Source organism: Lissotriton vulgaris, chromosome 5, assembly GCF_964263255.1.
Source record: "Lissotriton vulgaris chromosome 5, aLisVul1.2, whole genome shotgun sequence".
Classification (NCBI taxonomy): Eukaryota; Metazoa; Chordata; class Amphibia; order Caudata; family Salamandridae; genus Lissotriton; species Lissotriton vulgaris.
Genome location: NC_141693.1, coordinates 1,919,780,075 through 1,919,799,335, shown reverse-complemented (window position 1 = coordinate 1,919,799,335; position 19,261 = coordinate 1,919,780,075).

Here is a 19,261-nt window from a genome sequence, read left to right as displayed (position 1 = left end):
ACTCACCACTCTGCCCTCACCACTCTGCACTCACCACTCTGCACTCACCACTCTGCCCTCACCACTCTGCCCTCACCACTCTGCCCTCACCACTCTGCCCTCACCACTCTGCACTCACCACTCTGCACTCACCACTCTGCACTCACCACTCTGCACTCTGCACTCACCACTCTGCACTCTGCACTCACCACTCTGCACTCACCACTCTGCCCTCACCACTCTGCCCTCACCACTCTGCCCTCACCACTCTGCCCTCACCACTTTGCCCTCACCGCTCTGCACTCACCACTCTGCACTCACCACTCTGCACTCACCACTCTGCACTCACCACTCTGTACTCACCACTCTACACTCACCACTCTGCACTCACCACTCACCACTCACCACTCTGCACTCACCACTCTGCACTCACCACTCTGCACTCTCCACTCTGCACTCACCACTCTGCACTCACCACTCTGCACTCACCACTCTGCACTCACCACTCACCACTCTGCACTCACCACTCTGCACTCACCACTCACCACTCTGCCCTCACCACTCACCACTAAAAATACAGAAAGCGGACACCTCCCTGTTAGAATCCGAGGGAAGCGAAGACGCGCCCAGAGATGACCACGTGAGCTCGTTCGCATGGGGAAGGAACATCGCTTAATCTTAAATACCATGAAGTGATTGTACTGTGGAAGAACGCCGCTACTCGGCCAGCATGGGCTCCAAATTGTTAAGCTCTTGAGATAACTAAATTAATTAGCGTGAATGCCCTTGTGGGAAATCAGCCCATTCTCTTGCACAAGCCGCCCGTGAATACAAAGAGAACACAGGCTACCTGATGTACGGCAGCCAACCAAAACACCGGCGGAAAGCAATTACTTTCCGTCAGGCCCGTACACTTCTCATAATAAGCGCCAATGGACGCGACATAAAGCAATCTGCAATGCATCTTTGTTCTGCGAAATAACCGCTCGTGGCCCGCATCGCTATTGTTTAGGCACTAATCAAATGCTACAGCTGGCTGCGCCGCACGACGCCAACATAAATAAAGTCGGCACTTTCACACTCACCCTTTGCTTGCAGCCATTGTAACTCCACAGACCACACTTTGTCCCCAGCAGTCTCTTAGTATCGCGGCCGCCCCAGAAGTCAGGCACGGTCGCCTGTGACGGGGGCGGGGCCACGTTCAGACCGGAAGAGGAGGCAGGCGGAGTCGTTGCGTCTCGCGGCCCGGGGCTCCTGTGAGCGGTGTAGAGCCCCGGGGCCGCGCCAGCAGGAGGTTGGGCGCCGCGTGCTGAGGTAAGGTAAGTTCCAAAAGGCTGGAGCGGGATTGGTGCACGTGTGTGTGTGTGTGTGTATGCTCGTGTGTGTGTGTGTATGTATGTATGTATGTGTGCGACGGTGACGGCGGGGGGGGGCCTCGGTGCACTTGTGTGTGTGCGCGCGTGTGTGTATGTGTCAGGGGTGGTGTCTCTGTATGTATGTATGTGCGTGCGTGCATGGGCGCTTGTGTGTGTGTGTGTATGCGCATGCGTGTGTGGTGCTTGCGCTTCCCAGGAGACAGCGCCTGGCCACAGCGCGCGTTCCAGTTACAAATCGCCTCGAAGGATGCGCGCGGCCGGGACTGTCTCCTGGGAAGCATAGTTGCTGACAAAAGATCTCGGCGGAGACGCGCTTCCGCGCGTTGACGCCGAGACCTAAAAAGAGGACACGCAACCTTAAGGATTCTCTGGTACACACCTGACCACGCAAAAACTCTACTGACAGCCAGATAACATTGTGGGGTTTACCACCAGTCACTGGTCACTACCCTTGCGGGACATGCGTCATATGCCCCCTTACCACAGCAACCAAAGAACTGTCACTTCAACCTAATTTTAAATGGGCACACAAAAGACACACAAATTGCAACATTAAACAATTTATCTACATGCTTACGTGTCCATGCGGCCTGAAGTATGTAGGCATGACAATGCGCCCTGTGAAAGTGCGAAATCATTGAACACAGAAGCAACATGTACACCCATTACAAAGACACACCACATACTTCGAATGACCTAACATGGACTATACTGGAAGCCTTTCCAGCTATTACCAAAACTGCTCTGTTCAGGATTGAACAGAGATGGATACACAGATTTTCCACCTATGTTAGGGGCCTGAATGACGACATCCCCTGGAGATCATTAAATTGAATGAGACAATTCCGCTGTGTTGGTATCCTCCCCTCACTCTAGACCTTACCATCTGAGGTCTCACCAGTACCACACTAGAGATGTCACTACTTCTGCTTTACAATCATAAGTGAAGTATTCCAACATTGTGTAGTAAACCTATGCATGACACCTACTTTTGGGCTCTTATACCACCACCAATACTGACTCCACTAGCCTTAGGAGCTATGTCAATACCACCCAACCATACAATCCCCAGTAGGGGCGCACTATGGACTGCACCTGATCCGAGTGCTACTGGACGAGATATTGTATAGCCCGCCGCTCTTAAATTCGCATTACCACTGACTAACCCCATGAGCCTGTGCACTGGTTGGTATAATTTCTCAACCTATTACGATATTGGTTCAACTACTGTGGGCGGCTATAATTGCTAACCGATACTTGCACATAGTATGAACATACCTTTTACGATATAGGTCAAACTCCTGTGGGCTGCTTTAATTACTATCCACGACCCCCACTGCACCCACCAACAGGAACAAAAGATTCCCGATAAAGAGCCCCGGTTCCGGGTGCCAGTCAGGTATTGCAGCGCCGACCTGACAAGGGGCAGCCTTAAATGATGAAGCATGACACCAAGCTTGCTGGGTGTGTGAGAGCCCTAGTTCCAAAAGGAGAATTCCCTCTCCTTCTTGCATACATTGGTGGTTCAACCGTGACCTTACCATAGGGTCCCCGCTACTTCTTTTAACTTATCACAGAGGAACTGTGTACCACCTTTTGCAAGTTCAGCTCCCTGGGCTACGTACACTGGACCTCGTTAAACTGGCCCCAGTCCCTCTTCTTGTTGAACACAAGGAGTACACAGTCAAGATCAGGGACCTGGTAGTGACTCACACTAGATCCATTTCTCCTAGGGTGTAACATAAAACCTGTAACATTTAGCAAAACAAGCAAAAGTGAACTTGACCCAACATAGTACAATAATTAACAACCCGGATGGATGAGGGCCCTCTGAAAAAAATAACAATTAACAACCAAACCTAAAATAAATGGAGAACAATAAGTTTGGAGAGATGTCAGTCAGCAAGGGGACATGTAAAAAAGAGCATGATGATGCAGTTAATGAACATTCAGGAAAAAAGATTTGGCCTGTTTCTTGAAATAGGCCGTGGAGGGATTGTCTCTCATCTCCGAAGGAAGAGTGTGCCAAACCGGAGAAAGCACGTTTGTACCTATTTATTTAGAGAGTTTTATAGAGCGCGAACAAGATCCTTGCGGATATCAGAGCGCTTTACAATCAGTACAAGTAAGATAAACACGTATACATACATTCTTTCTTGAATTTTGGTGGTTTCCAGAGAATTGTGGCCATACTGCTTAAGTTCCAATTGGAGCCAGAAAGAACGCGCTTGTTCGCTACATAAGCCGGTGTTGTAATGCAAGCTTTATGAGTGAGGCAAGCTATTTTAAAGCGAATTCTCATTTCAATAGACAACCAGTTAAGCTGCATAAGGTCAGGTGTAATGTGATCATGTTTTTTGGATCCTGTGATGAGCCTGGTCAATGCATTGAGAGTGGCTCTGAGAGGGGCCAAGCTCGCTTTAGGAATCCCTGCAAGGGTCACCAGACCACATTCAAGACGTGAGATCACCAGAGATTGTACTGAATGCTGTAAGTCTTCGGTCGGCAGGAAAGGTTTGATATTCTTGAGGGTGTTAAGATAACATTTGGCACCCCTAATAGTGTCACTGATGTGCCCTTGCATGTTAAGTATTTTGTCTAAGGTAATGCCTAATGTTTTAGTGGAATCAACCACGAGAAGGGTTCAGTTAAGGGCTGTGAGTTGCTTTAACCAGTCCAGGGTAAGTGCAGAGTGATTGTGGGGGCAATAAGCAGGAATTCAGTTTTGAGTGTGTTCATCACCAGATGGTTCTGGGCTAACCATTGTTGAGTTTGCGAAAGAGAGAGAGGAGATCTTCAAGTAAAGTTGCGTGTCATCCGCATACTTGTGCTAAAGAATATTAGACTGGTTCAGAATGACCGTGAGAGGTTCCATAAACAGGTTGAAGAGCGTTGGCGAGAGTGCGGATCCTTGTGGAACTCCAATCCTGACCTGGGTACTGGAAGCAAGGGACTGGTTGAGTTTAATCCTTTGTGTGCGGTTGTGTAAGAAGGAAGTAAACACCTTAGGACCGGTCCCTCTTGATTCATCCTCTGTTGTAGAAGATTAATCAAGGTTTCGTGTTTGATGGTGTTAAAAGCAGAAGATACGTCTAGAAGGATCACAAGACAAGGGACATTCTGATCAAGGGATTTCAGTGCATCATCCACAATATGCGTTAGTGCATTTTCCATACTATGCCCTGCTCTGAAACCGGATTGATAGAGGTCCAATAGTTGAAATTTGTTAATATGGTTGCAGAGCTGCTTGTGGACACATTTCTCGTGACAAGTCCAATTTTGAGGCAATCTGGGATGCTCCCCTGCAGAAGGTATTCATGAATAATCTGCGAGCAAAGAGGTATAATGGCCAAGTTGAGATCTTCAAAAAAATTAGCAGGAAGTGGATCATTGAAGTGGTTGGCCGGTTTTAGAGTTGCCATCGCGTGGATTAATTCTGTGTGATCTGGCAGGATAAAAGAATTCCAAGAGGCATCATTTTTGGGAGAGCATCCGAGAGAAAAGGAGACTGTCTCGGGCCCACCAGTTCCAATGGAGATGTGGTGAAGATTAGAGTCGGCATCATGGGCGTGCAAGGTCGGAGCTCCCGTTCGATTTTCCTAGTTTTTTCTGAGAGGCGCACTGTGAATGCCTTCCCGCTGGGAAGTGGCGTCACGGAGGACAGGTTTGGGTTTGAAATGTGGTTTGCTTGCCGATTGATGATTTCATGAAGCATCTTGGGTCTGGTTGTCGTGCAGTCCAGTAGCGCTCCGAAACGGTCAGCTTTAGCAATGCGTAGTTGACACTGGGAACACATCAAGGTACAGCTGATAGATTTCAGATAACTGTGTACACGACTGGGTGGAAGTTATTTATTTGTTTAATTATCATGAAGAACTTCAGAACTGTCAGTAGAAAAATTATATCTAGCTAGACAATGAGACACAAAAGTCTGAGTCCAGGAAAAGGGTCTTGGTAGATCAATTTGTAAAAGAAGTGTGCCGGGCTAACCAGGTGATGCCCAAAATAAAAGCATAACAAAGGGAGGAGATGAAATCAAAAGGTTAGTTTTTCATAATAAGCAGCTATCCGTAGAGGCAAGGTTTGAGCTGACTTAGTGACAAGGCCAGAAGCCACTAAAGTCCCATCAACGGTTTCTACTGCAGCAGGAACTTCTTTACTTTGGACTAGGATCTGGAGACTGGAAGTCCATGGGATAGCTACATGAACATTAAAGGCTCAGCAGTTCAAAAGAACAAGCACTAAAATATGTTGAGTCTTGTCAGAGCCTTTTCAGAGGGCCACGGGGCACACAGGGACTACTGGGTCCAATTTTGGAGGTCGATGCCTTATACTTCCAATATCCCAGGGCCCGGTTATTTTGGATCCTGAGCACCTGGGCCAAGTATGCTATCTGCACTTAGCTCTCACTGGTAGACGTGAACGAGCAGTCTAATGTTCCCTCAGTGGGAAGGGGGCTGTGAATATCGATTACTGAACACTGCTGATTATTCAAAGAGCGCACAGCAGCAACAATAAGCCAATGTCCAGCCAAATACTTATCTTTACAGCACATAGAAGTATTTCATTTTTAATTCTACTCATTCAAAGGTTACGGCATTCACAAACAACATCAAGTTTCCCCATTGAGGTCAAGGCTCCAGTGTTTCATTGGCAAGTCCCTGTCACACCTGTTCCTTGCACTGCGACCAGGGTTATTCTCCATTCACTGATAGCCATGCCTTTGAGGATGCCCTCTTCACTGAGAAGCACATCTGCTCCAGTACTGCTCAGGAGAGTTGGCTGCAAGCGAGCACTGCAGCAGCATTTGGCAGGCTATCTTTTGCGCCAATACAGTCATGCTCCGGCAGTGAGAAGCGGTGCGTCCACACTCAAATAGTGGTGGAGGGGGATTTTGATGCTCTTGTTCTCAATCTTGCAGGAACTGCGTCGTTACTTGATCTATCGGGTCAGGTTGAAGCACTCCTCGTTGCCTTCCTGACTACACTATAAACATAGCCTTTGCTTACATCGCCTAGATCTTTCTTCCTCAGTCAAAGGGCTCATAGTAAAAACACACTTGCCTGGGCTCATCTTAGAAGTCAGAGATTTAGATGGTATTTTCAATGCAGGTCAGGGAGGGGGTTTTGACAGATGACTGTTTATAACGTTCAGTTTACCTTTTTTGACCATCGATCTGGATGGTCATTTGCATAAGATCTTGTAGGGAAGCTGGTCCAGCAACTTTTGTTCATCCTTCAACTTATCCTTTAAACCCTTTTGAAATAAAGGGAACAGGGCTGAATCAGGCCAGTTAATCACTCTAGCCAAGCCCTTGAATACAGAGAATAATGTTGTACCTAGGCTTAATTCTAAAATCTCTGCTTAGGTGGGTTACTTCAAATCTTTATGGCCAGACATCTTTTTGAATTCTGTAATAAAAGAAGGAACATTGTCCAAAAGTGAACTAGCATCAGAAGTTATAGGCATGGCCCCTGACAAGGCACTTTCATTTACTCACAATAAACCCGACCTTGGATCTATCGCCACTATAAGTATGAGATTTTAAGTTGAAATGAATCTGACAAGTGTCCAGAAAAGCCTTTAGCTTTCTATGGCTTCCATTAAAATGCAATTCGGTCATGCCAGCCAGAGGAGGATCTAAACATCGTTGTTGCGAAATGGCAACCAATTGATGAAGAGAAGCATTTTCTTTGATGAGGCTTTGGATTTGTAGAGTCAAGTTGTGTATTGCTGTCAAAAAACTTCTTGACCTGATCCATCTTCAGATTTCTTTGGCCATGTTATCTGTCAAGATTACGTCTTCTCGGTGATGGTTAAAAGGTCACCTTTGTGCGAAGGAAAGGCCTACTTTCTCCTACTACCTCCATAAACACCACCAGATTGTAACTAGGAATCTAGTATTGCCCCAAAAACCATATTTAGCAGGAAGAAAAAAAGCTGCAGACCATAAAAGCCTTCCTGCTCTCAAGGCCAAGCAGCAAGGAGAAGAGGAAGAGCAGACGGGGAATCCAAGGAGTCCAGTGAACAAGTAATCCAGCTAAAACAATTGTGATGCAAATTGATTCAAAATGGCCCCAACATAATAATAATTCGAAGGAAATAACAAAAAATACCAAATTGGATAATAATTCCTTCTATAATAATGGCCTTTTAATATGCTGTGGTTGCAGTATTTCTCAAGAATGCGCTGTTACTGTAAGAAACTGGGTGTCTGTTGCAGTGTCATCCCACTTTTTGCCTGGAATTTGATGCAACTTTGATTGAGGTGTACTGGGCCTCTGCCAACCAGGCTCCCAAAATTAGTGTTCTTTACCTAAAACTATACCACAACGGTCACAACTTCAGCCACCCCTGTAAGTACCCCAGTAAACAGTAAATGGTACCTAGGGCATGGGTACTGAAGAGGGTCCACTGGGGCTGAAGAAACAAATTTTGCGACCCCTGAGACCCCTCACCAAGACTTTGCAAACTACCATTGCAGGCTGTGTGTCTTGGTGCAGAGAAAACTGAAGAGTCAACATGGAACCCAGCCCTGTGTGCCATGCCCTCATACACTGCATGAGGTATAGGTAAGTCACACCTACTGCGGGCCTTACAGCCCTAAGGTAGGGTGCACTGTACCTCATGCGTGGCAATAACGGCATGAGCAGATATGGCCCTGCAATATCTGAGCTATTCCTAGATATTTAAAGCACACAGGGAAGCCATAAAAAGAACATGGGCTGGATACTTGTCACTACGAGCTTCCTAGCACCATGATGGCTTGACTGTACCCTAAGATGTTTGGTACCAAACATCTTATCTTAATAAATCCTCACTTTTTCCAGGGTTGGATTTATTAATAAATGCACACAGTAGAACCTTTAGAGGGTCCCCTGAAACCCTACCAAGTGCTGGTGTGGTCTCTGACTAGTCATAGCCAGCCTGCCACCATCAGATATGTTTCTGACCTCATGGAGTGAGAACCCACGCTGTCTAAGGCCTGAAACAAAGTTTGCTCTGGGCAGAGGTGCTTCACCAGAATGGTCTTTCAGAGGGGGAATATTCAAATGCATTGCCGCCTTTAAAGTGCAACACAAGCTTCCCCAGATAGTGGGGGATGCCAACCCCCGTCCTGCTCGAAATTTGGCAGGTGGAAAGGGGGGAAAACCAGTTACATGAGGAGGAGATTAGTTCACATTCAACCAACACCACTCCTAAGGTGTGGCAGGCAATCTAGACCTCACTTTAGAAAAAACACCATTTGAGATGGCGAAAAAATAACCTATCAGGGCTAGGGTAGTGCCCCTCTCCACAGGCAGTGGCCACTTAGAGGGTGTAGAAACACCCGAGGTAGGTAGCCCATTGACTAATATCTGTCTCCCCGTTAAATGTCCCGAAATTAAGTATTTAGGTGGCATCCCTGGACCAGGAAGTTACATTTGAAGGACAAGAAGATACGGACAAAGAAGAGCTGCTCTGTAAGAACCTGAAGATAAATTGGCACAAAACCCTGCACTGTGCCTCAAGGACTTGACAATCATGGTCATGCTGTCTCGTTCTGCAACTGTGGGGACTCCATGAACCCCGGAGCCCCTCCAGCCTCTGCAAAATCACCAGAGAATCTCCCTAGGAATATAAGCTCTACTCCCCTGCACCCGCAGGCACCAAATGGTAGACTCTGAATTACCGACTGCTGCTCCCCAATTGATTAGACACCAAGTTAATTACAATAAAACCGATCTTTAATACATCAGGGTCACCCCCACCCAGCCTCAAAATTCCATTGATAAATCGGTTGCCATATTTTTTTTTCCTAGTTTTCTAGCACTCTGGCCTTTGAGTCCATAAATCCCTTTTTCCAGGTTAAAAGTAGAAAGAAGCCGGGCGAGCCATTGATGAAAGACAGGGGCAGTTGGCTCCAACCAGGCTGTGAATATGCAAATTCTAACGACCGCCATGACCAGGAACATAAAGTATGGCTGGGCTCCGTCTGTCCACGAACTACTAACCCCCGACAACATTAACTCGGGTATTAACACTACTTTCACCTTCAAGGAGAGCTCTAAAAAAAAAATTCTAGAATCTCTCTTCAAGGTTTCAAGCTGTGGTCAAATAGAAAACACGTGGATCACATTTCAAAACAGGGCATCTGATACCCACTAAACCACCCTATTTTTCTATTTTAGCCAACGTATAGTAAAGATCTAAAATTGTCTTGTAGTGTTGTGTCTGCAATCCTGACGAACACAATACTGTCTGGCCCATGTTTAGGGACTCTAGAAAGCCCAATCCCTTTACACCTAGCCTGTGATCCGATATATATGCCTCCTTTTTATCAAGATCATCCAGTCACAGGCTACTCAGCTCACTATAGATCCAGCTAATAGTGCAGACCTCATTATCCCTCACCCTTTCCATAATTACATATTTAATTATCCCTTTTGGCCCCCCAGTTTTCTTTGCTTGAAAACTTTCTCTATCTGCAGGTATTTAAAGAAGTCCTTCCAGTCAACCACATGGTGATCTTGGATCTTGGTAAATGACTTGAATCCAACAGTGCTAAACAAATCCCTGACGATCTCCACCTCTAAGTCCCCCCAGCATGTCATATACTGTCATGAAAAACGTACAGGACTGATGGGTTTATGAAGAGTGGGGTAAAATAGTTAATTCTTGCTATCTCTGTCTTTCTCTTCAACATCCCCCCACAACCGAAATGCCACCAGGAGGGTCTTAAACCTTATTCTCTTATTGTAGCTGGGTTCACTAAACTTCAAAAGTAAGTTTTTAGCATCTTTACCTAGCAGTAGCTCATATATGTCAGTCACCGTGCCCCGATATCAAGGGTGCAGGGGATTCCCCCCAGCTAACAAACACATGTTTTGGAGGGCCACTGCTAAGTGGTACAAATTAAAGTGGTGACCGCTCATGCAGCTCCCTCTCCAGAGAGGGTCATATATTTCAGGACCCGCCTGGTCTTCCCATATGCCCATATGAATCTATTGACCATACCCTCCAACTTCTTGGACCAAGATTTCTCAAATACCCGGGGTATTGATCTAAACAGGAAGAGGACTTCGGGCGAAAAATTATTTTGGCGATTTTACAGTGACCAACTATTGACAAAAGCAGGTTATTCATCCTGCCAAAGTCTTGCAACTCTTTCTGTATAATGGGGGCTAAAATCGATACTACAATTTGTTCTATATTAGATGATATATTTATCCCTGAATAGGTTGCCAATTGAATTACTTGGGGATCGACTAAGTTCAGGTGTCCATTGATGGCGATTTGGGTTTCATGTTGGTTAAGCAGATACCCAGAGATCTTCCCAAAAGCCTTTGTTTCTTTTGTAATTTCTACCAACGTCACCTCCGGTAGTGGTGTTACCACAGCTAAATCATCAGCATTGCTACAAATCTTAGTTTCATACCCTTGAAAGCACATGGGCCTAATACCTGGTTTCGCATCGATTTTATGTGTAAGTGGATCGATGTAGCACACAAACCTTAGCGGAAAGCAGGGGCAACCTAGTCTGGTCCTTTTAATCTTAAATTCCTGCGTTTGCCCTCCCATCATTATTAGGCTGACTGCAGGTGCCACATACATCACACCCAGAGCCTCGATGAAACGCTTTCCCACCTCGAGCCGTTCAAGAGTAGCCCACAGAAAGTCCCAGGAGACCGACCCTGTTGAATGCTTTTTCTGAATCTAATAGTATGAATGCCATAGGGTCTCCTGCTAGTGTGGCATCGTCAAAGAGTGCAATGGCCCTTCTAACATGATCTGTAGTCCCCCTGCCAGGAATAAAGCCATGCTGCCTATGATAAATAACTTGCCCTATAATAGGGCTCAGCTGGTTAGCTAGTACCTTAGAATATATTTTTGCGTCACTGTTCATGATTGTAATTGGCTGGTATGATCCTAGATCTGTAGCCGGCTTCTTTTTTTCAGGCTAACAACGATACTGTATGCTAACAAAGGGGAGAGCAAGGGGTCGTGTTCACAGAAAGTGAAGGGAGAGTACTCCTGTTCCCCTGTGGAAGGACTAAATAAACAAAGAGAGGAGTACCATCATTGGAAGGTCAATAGAGATTCCTAATGTGGTGGTAAACTGACGGGGGCGTGACTTGGACGCCGATCGGGATGGCGGCGTGAGCTTGCAGCTCCGCGCATGGTCCCGCTATTTCTCCTGAAAACTACACCTTTGGCGTTCCCTGAACGGCGGTTTCTTCGTGAGACGTGTTGAGGAAACATCGGAGAGCAGCTGGGGGCTTTCGGGAGACCGATTATAAAGTTGAGACCCGATAGTGGAGGCCGGAGGTGCTGCGCCGAGAGGGAAGAAAATGGCGGCATAGGGAGACGGCGGACTCTGCTCGAAGGGCGAGGCGGACCGGAACCGAAGCGCAGTGTGAGCCTCTTCCAACAGGGCTCGAGAAGCTAGGGCTTACCTGAACGGATCTGTGGAGTGGACTTGGGAGGTGCGGGGGCCCACGTTGGACTGGGGTACGGCTGAGATGGCATCCGCCTCTATCCTCCCCTCCCCCCCAACCTCGGCCTTGGTCATTGTATAACGGGTGGCCCCGGCTTCCAGTGGCTATCGGCACCGTCGAAGAGGGTCACGGCTCGGCAGCCCAGCTGGGGCGTTTGCAGTAGGACCGACAATAGAGAGCAAGGCTCCCGAGACGGGGATCTCGAGACCAGGAGGAAGGCCTATGGCGACCATATGACTACGCACAAAGCAGCTAAGATGGCGGCTGCTGGCGGGGCCTCCGTCATGGAACAGGACCGGGACGACTCGACTGCGCTGACTAATATGACCGAATATGGTTGAGTAGTGGGGATACCTCCTCCCGCCCTCCGATGAAAAAAGACACCTGAATAGTAGTAAGTCATGAACTTACAACCAATATGTGTTTGTATGTTTTTTATGTTATGTGTCAGTAAGTCCATGTATGTCGAGTGTATTAATACGGATAATCTACGCACTTTTAATCCTTACCCGCGACCACTATAGTGGACTGGCGAGATTGTGATACCACAACACCATAATGGTACGATCAGTACGTGAGACTGTATAAATGTAGCGAACGGCACCAATCACGCTGCCGCAAATCACGCACCTTTTGATAAGTATTCGTGTCCAGTTTGACAACATGCAAACAGCGGGCCTTGTCACACCGTGACAATTGCACCATGAAATCCATAATATTTTACTAATGAGATGGCAGTAAGCAAGAAGATACCAAAGACACGACACTGCACAACGTAACAGGCATGTAACACAGTTCACGTCTGATTGATGTCTGTCTTTATTCTTCTTCCCACAGGTCTTTTTTACTTTTTTCTGACTCACCCAACTTGGCTAGAGTCTTTTTCACCATTTAGCGAATTTTGCTAAAGTGGGTTACAGATAACGAGGATTGGGTGTGCCTTTTAGGGGGTACATACCGTCCAGTTCCCTGTTCAATCGGTCTTGATGAAAACCTGGTATATCCCACCTTCGGTTGAAACATGTAGACCAGCACACATATAAGAGATACACTTGGCCTTAATATACCCTCACAGTATCTCGCTCCACCCTTTTTAATATTGTCCAGTTACTTGTAAATAAAATCTATCCTCCCAATAAGTTAAACCAGGACAATTTTTAACACACCTTTTTTCTGCACTTACACTCACAACCTGCTCCACTGTACTTCAGGTGTTGTAGCACACCCTGGTGACGCTAGGCCGCCAGGGTGGACCCCGATGATGAAGCATGTCACCACTAGGCTGGTGAGTGAGGTTTTTTTTACAAAAGGATAAATTCTTTCCTTTTGTCAGTTTACCACCACATTAGGAATCTCTTTTGACCTTCCAATGATGGTACTCCTCTCTTTGTTTATTTAACAACGATACTGGCCTGGGCCCATGACGCCAGGGGGGCCTCCCCCATGCGGCCCTGGCTAAAAGTATAAATAAGGTCGGGCTCAAGGGATGCCCAAAACACTTTAAAGGTCCAGTGGGATTCGATCAGGTCCCACCGCCTTGCCCGCTGAGAGTTCACTGAGTGCCCTGAATATTTCTTCCACTGTGAAAGGGGCTTCCAGAGCTTCCCGATCTTCCTGGGAGAATTTCTCAGTATAAACAAAGCCTATATATTCCCTAATTGCATATTCCTCAACATTCCAGATTTTTCATAAAATCTGGAAGATTCCTCCTGGATGCCCAAAGCGGTAGTTACCAGTCTCCCTCTTTCGTTTCTTGAACATAACTAAACAAAAACACTCCAACGCTATTGCGAGTATCAGTTACATCCATAGGAAAATCTAGATCATAAAATCCAACATTTTCCCATCATGGAATTTAGTTATTTTGTGCACCATACGATCTGATTTCAGAGTCTATAATATCTGTCATCGCTGTCTGTGCTGGCAAGACCAGCCCTCGGTAGCCTGCCCATCTTTGCCAGATTTTGGGATGCTTCTGTGGGCATCCACAAGCTTCAAAGACAGGTACATCTAACCCCATACAAAAATCTACCGCATTTATCCTAGCTCTGATCGTAGGAGGTATATCTAATTTCCATGTTCTGGCAATATCCTGTTTAGCGATAGTAAGGCCTAACCACTATAGGTGACATTTATATTTATTGCAGACTATCGTTTTGGTTATATGTAGCAGTGCCAATCTAGGGGATCTAGGTAACTCTCATCCAAGAACTTCGGCCAGGCAGTATCCCACTCCAAAATCTATCTAATGCTGAACATGTCAAGACGGTATTTAGGAAGGACCCTTCGTCGTGTTGACATCGCAGACACACGGGGGACTCAATTAAGTTTGCTTGCCATAGAATTTATTGTGTTTAATATGCCCTATGTAGATATTTAAACTGGATAAAGCGCAGTCTGGAGGAAATGGCAGCGCTGCGGGCGATTCCAGCGCTTCGGTCCAGTCGTCGGGGTCCAGTGGACCTATGTCTGCTTGCCATGTTTCTTTAAGTCTCTCGTGGGTAGTAGTACTGTGTGTAATGAAGGATTGGTATATAAGATGTGAAGGTCAAGTCGTTTAATATCCACCACTCAGTTGCATATGCCGGATCATCGATGGAAATACAATACCAATCATTAATGACTTGTAAATGTGAGGCCGTATAGTAGGCAGGTATATCTGCGGTAGCAATCCCGCCACAATACTTAGATTGGAAGCATGTACATAGCGCCAATCGAGAAGCACCACCACCCCACAAGAACTGCCCCAGTATGGTATTAATGAGTTAAAACCACTAAGATTGGATCGGATATGGGTGGTTCTACAGATAATAGAGCAGCTGTGGCAAGGAAACCATTTTAAAAATAGCAGATCTCCTTTATAGTAATAGGAGCAACCCGGTCCATAACCTAATGCTAGACCGTACCTTTTCAGTAGCGGCGCCTAAGTTCCTATCCCAGGAGATCTGGGGGGGCTCAGAAAGGACCACACCCAGGTATAGCAGTCCATCTTTCACCAATTTAAGGTTTTCAGCCCACTTGGAAAGCCCCTGGGAACCCCGCAAGGCCATATGGTTGATTTACCTCTTTCGTTTTTAATCGCTACTGTCTGACTGCGAACAGTTTTCTTCCTGATAGGCACCAACAATGTGTGCCCCACCCGCATACAGTATTCATAGCATTCTCCTCACCATGCCATGCACTTCTGTCGCTTTTGCTGTTGTTGCCTCCCCTTTTGCTGTTTTAACCCAAGGGAGCCTACCCAATATGTTCTCTATGCTACCCCGACCTCTATAGCCCTAACAAGCTCTTCTTCTGCTTCTCTTAATATTTTTATACAACTCATTCTGCTGTTGATGTTTATTTTTTTTTACGATGCAGGCTAAAACCCGTATACCTGCCTTAAAGGCATCCGAGACCATTATCGTATGAACGCTGCCTCTATTCCTTTCCATAAAATCCTCTATCCATATCTTCATCTGGACAATATACCCCTGATCGACCAACAGTCCCCTTTCAGATGTCCAGTTTTGTTGCTTGCTTCCCCTCATACGTATAATTCCTAATACCAGGGGGTCGTGGTCTGACAGTACCCGCAGGTATTTTTCGATATAACAATTCCCCATTATACTTTGCAAGACAAAAAAGTCGTCCAAACATGCAACTGCCGAGAAATAAGTGCTCCATGAGTCTGACAGCTTAAAGTGTGGCCAAACATCTATAAGCCATTTACACTGGACCAGAGGAGTAAGGGCTCTGTATATTTTCCTGTGCTATTACCCCACAGCCCACCTATTCCATTAATATTCATATCCTGCACATTATAATCGGAGTTGGCCAAGCAGCCGGCTCGTGATTTATAAATCGTCCCCAGTTGGTCCATTTTCTGAGCATATGGTGAAGGTAAGTGTGGTGTTATATAGTTCCGCAATAGCCCAGCGCCCATATTTAGCAGCCAGTTGCCTTTTACATAAAGATTTTTCTTCTGAGTTAATATAGCCACCCCTATTGTTCTAGTACCCTGCATGGTATAGGCTATAAGGATATAACCTATCTATTCATGCACCCTTTTATTTGTCCTCTCAAAATGTGTTTCCTGGAATCAAAGAATTTAGAAACACTGAATTTTTAGATCGTCTGCCACCTCGCGCCATCTACATACATCCCCCTCCATTGAATACTCTTGCTCCTCTTCCCCAGGATGACATTGCTACACTGTCATGAAATCTCCTGAATCTCCTCGTGCCCCATTTTCTCCCCCTGTTCCCATCCTGCTCCCACCGAAGACCTCTCCATCTACCCTATCTCCCCTTCCTCCCCAACCATGGGCAAACAGACCTGGTGAGTTCTGGGTAATGAAGTCTGTGCCCCCCCGGCACCTGTGACCCCTCTATATACCAAAGCATCATCCTTAATTATTACTTGTGCCACACCCATGTACCCCCTTGGTTACAAGTTATAAACTTGACTCTGTGCTCTTGTCCAGTTTCCATTTCCCTATTTCATCCATGTATTCCTTTGCCTTAATTTCGGATGTGAAGGCTTTACCCTTGTGGTTATATATTATTTTCAGGTGAGCCGGGTTTAGTAAATAGACTTCAGCGTCTAGTGATTGACATGGTTGAGTCATTTGCCTTAGACACCATCACCTTTCCACCATTACATGGCAGAAATCGGGCCATGTGAAGAAGGATTGTCCCTCATAAGAAAGCTTAGATTCAGGGCGGGCTTTGGAGAACACCACTTTGTGAAGAAGGAAGTTTCCAAACTAAACTATGAGGGCTCTTGGTTTTATCACACCAATAGAGTGGACCGGCCGGGCTTTTTGAGTATAAATGGGTAGCGGTGCACCCGCTGGATTTCCATGTCCCAGTTCCACTGTTGGAGCTCCTTGAAAACCCCCATTCATCAACCTCAGTACATAAGCTCTAAAATCCCCCCCCTTCTGCGCCTTCTTCAATGCCTAGAATTCTCAGATTAATACGCCATAGCCAATTTTCTTAGTCTTCAAGTCTGTCTGGATTTGGCTTCTGGCCACTTCGTTCTCCAGGCCTGCCATCTGTTCTTCCACTGTAGTTAATCTTTCACTGGTTTCTGTACGGGCTTTCGCCACCTTTCTGACAGCCCCTTGGAGTTTCTTTGTTGCCAGCCAGGATTTTTTACCATCCAACTGCGTCTCTTCTTTGATGCTGTTTTATTGATTCATATATCATTTTCAGAGTTGGTTCTTCGCAATCATAACCGCCTTGGCCCCCTTAGCCTCTATGTAAGTCTCCTCATATGTTTTTGGCGTGGCAGAATAATCCCATTTTAGGGCGGCGGTTGCTTGCTTTTTCAGCCCGTCCTTAGCCTGCCATTAAGGGGCACTTTATTTACATTGTCTAACAATTTTCCTCCAAACGATCGTGCCTGGACTACTGGGACTAGAGCTGGAAAGCAGTGAAACGCTCTCCCTCTCAGATTCAGCAGAGGTTATACTGAAGCCTTCAGTTAAGGAGAATTTGTCCCCTAAATCCAGAGAATCCTCAAAGCTTCTGGGACCCAAAGCCCCCTCTATTAGAGCCTTTATCTCCGGATTCGCCCATACCAAGGTTGGAGATACCAATGAAGCCTGCATAACATCTCTGTGATTGGCAACCCGTCCTGCTTCCTCTGTTGGGATTATACTCAACTCCTACCAAATCTGTGGTTCTACGTAGTTCTGAGCACCCAAGAGTGTTTGTTTCCTTGGGCAAATCATGTATCAAATACTTGGCCCTGTGGCCAGCCTCCTTGAGATTATCAGGGTCATTGAGTATCAAATCCCTGCCCAGGTTTACGAGAGCCGCGGGCTCTTTGCCGCCCCCCCTCTCCTCCTATCTCATTAGTGGAGATCGACTATAGTACTCCAGCTGCTGCAGTCATGGGGGGTAAAAATTCTGTAATAGCCTGTTTTTGGGGTGGATCCAACCTGGACCCAAGTGCTTCTTTTTTTTCACTTGCAACATCCTTGCAGGGGGAGGCCTCCGAGCCCTTCCTTCCCTTTGAAATAACATTACTTGCCCCGGTGGGTGTCATCTTTGCCCCTTAGTGCGCTGGGATTGAGTGGAGCCTGCAGCCCCCAGCCTCACTTGCACTACCTCTGTGTTCTCAGGATGATTGCACTGACCTAGGTGGCCTCCTCTCTTTGGTGCAACTCCAGGCCTGGCGGTACGCATGCCCAGGAGGCTTGCAGTAGTGAGAAGTGAGATCCTCGCACGGCCAGCCATCGAAGCTCCCAACACTGCCAGTGCCACCAGGAGTCTGAAGAATGCTCAAGCGGCAGAGCCAGCTAGACCAGTCCTGAACCCAGGTAGGTGTTCTGCATTCCAAGTTTCCCCGCCGGTATAGGGCACTTTCAAAGACAAAACTGAGATGCTTCGATCTACATTAGAGAGCCCGGAGCAGCGGAGGAGTGACCGCCATGCTCTATCACACAGACGCCATCTTGCCCCTCTCATCTTCATACTTCTAGACAGATTGTCCCTTCGTCGATTTTGTTTCTCACAGGGCATTTTTTTGCTTTTATATTCTGCAACTGATGCTCAGTTGATTCCCACTCCTGGTGATGAACTATGGACTTCTCCACCAGGGTTGGAACATTTAAGCCCTTCGCAGCGGGGGTAATTCCCCCACTTTGCTGGGGGGAGGGGGAGCGCGCACAGCGCCCCGATGCTCATGACGAGCTCAGCTCATAACGGCCACACCCGTTTCTGTGGAACGCTCAGCACAGCGGGGGAATTAGCCCCCTGTGCGAGCGTTGCGGCCGTTATGACGAGCACACGGCCACTGTGCCTCATGACGAGCTGAGCTTGTCATGAGCACCCATGTGGTTAGACTATACAAGTGGGCAATCCAGTTCCCAGACAATTAACAGGTTTCTGTGATTGTCAACTGTAACTGTTCCTATGTACAAAATACCAGTTTTCCCCACACTTGTAATTACTAGAAAATGCATAGTCACCCTTCTTCCTGTGTCTTGCACAAGCACTTTATTTTAGCCGTGAACTACTTCTCTCTAAAATAAAATCTTTTTTTTATATAAATTGGCTTGTAAATTTAAAGTGATTAAAATAATGTACTCGGAAATGAAGGCAACCGGTTTACTCTTTAAATCTGTCTGTGGAATCATTTGCTATGCAAATATTTATATGCAAACTTTTTTGGACTTTGTCTAAACCAGATGAAATTACAAAAGTAAATCCACATTAGGTATGCACCACATACACAACCATTTTTGTATCCCGAACTTTGTAAATAATTTCTCAAATGAATCAATTGGCTGAACCACTGCATTTTGTTATTGTTATCCTTATCGGTTCATCCAGTAGGGTAACCCTTGTTCAATGCTCATATCGGGGCACAATAGGCAATAGCATCAGGTCTCGGGTTCTCTTTATAGAACAGACATCATTCGCTGTCTGGGAGCAG